Source organism: Colobus angolensis, unplaced genomic scaffold (assembly GCF_000951035.1).
Source record: "Colobus angolensis palliatus isolate OR3802 unplaced genomic scaffold, Cang.pa_1.0 Scaffold191, whole genome shotgun sequence".
Lineage (NCBI taxonomy): Eukaryota > Metazoa > Chordata > Mammalia > Primates > Cercopithecidae > Colobus > Colobus angolensis.
The window spans coordinates 8,475,272-8,478,878 of NW_012115055.1; positions in this window are offsets into that span (position 1 = coordinate 8,475,272).

Consider the following 3,607-nt stretch of genomic DNA (forward strand, 5'->3'; position numbering starts at 1 on the left):
GATCACTTGAGTCAGGGAGGTGGAGGTTGCAGTGAGCCATGATTGTGCCACTGCACTCCAGTTTGGGTGAGACAGTGAAACCCCACTTGGAAAAAAAAAAAAAAGATTTAATATTGAAATTTGAAATTTTAAAATCTTCTGGGTTACCTGTATGAGTGTGTGTGTGTGTGTGTGTGTGTGTGTGTGTGTGTGTGTACTTAATACACTGGTTTTGCTTGAACATGTTTCCAATCTCTAGGGCTCCTGAATCAGCTTTTTGGGATCAAGAAACGTCTTTGTACCAATACAGTAGATTGTTGTTTCTAAGATCTTTGCATTGTTTTTCAGAATCTATTTTGTAACGTGGATTTTTATAATATGCCTTCTATGACTTTATCTTTTGTTATTTTCTATTTCTTCATGTAATTTGTTCTCCTTTTGGTGATCTTTCAAGAGTTTTTTCTTGACTAACACTTATTCTGAAGTACTGTGCTTATGAGTATTTTCCAATCATGTTTAACTGTGTCTTCTTTTTCGTTGATCTTCATAGTAAACATTACAAGAAGAAAATTTAAGGAGTTCTTGTCTAATAGTCTTTTTTTTCTTCTTCTGTAAAGTACGAAACAAGACACCTGCTGAGAGTGAAGGTAGGCAAGAATGAATGGAAGGAAGATGTGAGATTAGAGAAGTGGCTGAGCAAAACACAATCACTCACTAAAACTGAGAACCATACATTTGTGGATCTTGCCCTCAGGGAATATAAAATGCATACAATACAGCTGGGGAAAATGAGAAGTACTCAAATCATTACAACTCATACAAGTTACAGTGGTTTATGATTGTGAGTAAAGAATACAGACACATTTAAAAGACAGAGAGAAGGAAGAAAATAGTAAGAGTTGGGGACTAGGACATTTTTAAAGAATGTTTTCTGTAAAAAAGAAGGAATGTTGCCAGGAAGGGGAGGAGCAGCTTTTAGGGAACCATGACTCAACTAAAGATCATCTTGTAAGACTGAGAAATTATACCAAGTTTGTAGGACAATATGACTTATTTATTAAGGAGAAACTGATTGTTCAAGAGGGTGGCAGTGGATAATTCCTAAGAGATTTCCTAAGAAAGACAGTATTTAGTATGTAAGCAGGCTTGACCTTGAGAACACATAGAACTTATCTCTATATTGCAAATAATGGTAACAATATAAACTCAGAAAGGTAGGTAATACATGTAGTGGTGGATCCTATTCACCTTCCTGGCTAACACGGTGAAACCCATCTCTAATAAAAATACAAAAAATTAGCCAGGTGTGGTGGCGCACACCTGTAGTCCTAGCTATTCAGGAGGCTGAGGCAGGAGAATCTCTTGAACCCGGGAGACGGAGGTTACAGTGAGTTGAGATCGTGCCACTGCACTCTAGCCTGGATGACAGAGTAAGACTCAGTCTCAAAAAAAAAAAAAAAAATTCACTTGATTATTAATTGAATGAGAAGCCAAGTCAATCATAAACAGATTGAATTTGGAAACGGAGATATGGAGATAATGAGGATTTGAGGTGAATGAGTGAATCATAACATATAGTATGATTTCTAAAAGTATTAGAGGCACTTTTGACACTTATGATTATGGATTTAAAGTTACTTTAGACCATATTTCTCCATTCATATTTAGTCAATCACTAGGGGTACAGTAAAAGAGTACGTAGATGATTAGATTTAGATAGGAAAGTATGCAATGGTATAATAATGATATTCATTGGTAGTTTGGGCTACCAATGGGTTTTGGGTACTATGTATTACAGTTCAGCTATCTAGTAGAGTTCTTGCTTGTAAGCATGTTTGGGACGAATTTCTGGTAGGTATGTAAAGTTATGTTCTATGTACGGTAAAACATTTATAGTACTATATAATATTCATTGTGGCTAGCAGTAATGCAAGAATTACATTACATAATTCATTGGTAAATTGTGTTTGGAGTGCCATGAGGACTTTGACAGGTAGCTAGCGAAAACTCTCAATGATCTTTGCCTAGTGGTATTCATACACTTGTATAATCTCCTGTCCTACACTGTGAAATAAACCTAGTATATTATTCTAATGAGTAGAACACACGCAAAGTGGTGAGATGATCCTTCTGTAATTAGGTAATCAAAGTTGAGACTTCAATTTGCTGGCATTCTCTATATACCGTCTTCTTGGATAGCACGTTTTGTTGAAGCAAACTGCCATGTTGGAGTGTTCTATGTCACAAATAACTGAGGGAATCCTCTAGTCAACATAGAGAAATTGAAGCCCTCATTTCCCACAGAATTTGCAGAACTTATATCTGCAAATATTTTTTTGAGTGAGTCTGAAGGTGAATCCTTTTTCAGTCAAGCCTTTGGATTGTATCACAGCCCTGACTGCCATCTTGATTGCAGCCTTGTAAGACATCTTAAGCAGAGGACCTTTGTAGATTATGCCTGGTTTTGTTCTCTAATTAAAAATGAAGATAATAAATGTGGGATGTTTTAAGCCCCTGATTTTGGGAGTAATTTATTATGTGGCAATAGACAGCTGATCCAAAGGCAAATGAGCAGAATGTAGCATGATTAAGAGTAGGATCACTGGATTGATGGTCCCAAAATGCTTGAAAAATGTTTTTGAATTGAAGTAACAAATGAAGGCCACTGGAAAAATCAAGAAAGAATAGAACTAGGGTATCACTTGAAACCGGCTTTATGGAGGAACTGCAGTTATCGAAAATGACAATGCCTAGCTGGGACCCTGGCAGGTAAAAATAAAGACAAAGTTTCACTCTAAATTATTACCTTTGTCTTTAGACTTGTCATTCAGGGAACTCATTCACGATTGCAGAACTGACAAGTTATAGATGTTTGTAGTGCTTTTAGTAGGACAAAAATTTGTTTCTTGTAGCTTTCCAGCAAATATTCCTGAATGGATGTAAGCTTTTTTGAAGAATTACCATGCTACCATTCTTATCAACTATCTGTTAACCTCAACTGAAAATATTTACATAATTATAATTTTTGCAAACGATGTTATACTAAACAGTGAATTTGATATTTACTTGTAAATTGATTTTTTTATATCAGTTTGAATCAAAATCCCAGTCTGTTTTTAATTTTAAGAATAATTTAATACAAAGTATCTTGCTCAGTGTCTGGAAGTGTACATTGATGATATAAGTGGGTCTAACTCTGATTTTGGCACTTACAAAGAAAATTTGACTAAAGGTAGTATGTACAGTATAATAAATTTAAGTAAGAGCTTCAAAAGAAATAAAATTAAGGGAGTCGATAAAATATAGAATTAGAAATAATGACAAATGTCATTAATAAAACAGATTGGTAGATTTCCTTTGAGTTTGATCAGATCAAGTATCTTTATTCTTCTATCGACAATTTTCCATATTACTCTGCTGCTGGATAAAAAAAGGGGGGGTCAAAAATTGTAGCATTGTGCCCCTCAAAATAATGTTATTTTTAACAGAGATTAAACTTAAATATTTATATAATACCAAATACATGCTGAACAAGGAATATCGCTATTATAATCCTTTACTGCAGTTCTTTTCTTAGTCAAGTGAACTTCGCCCGATTCTTTCCAGTCTTTCTTTTATCTTCCTTTCC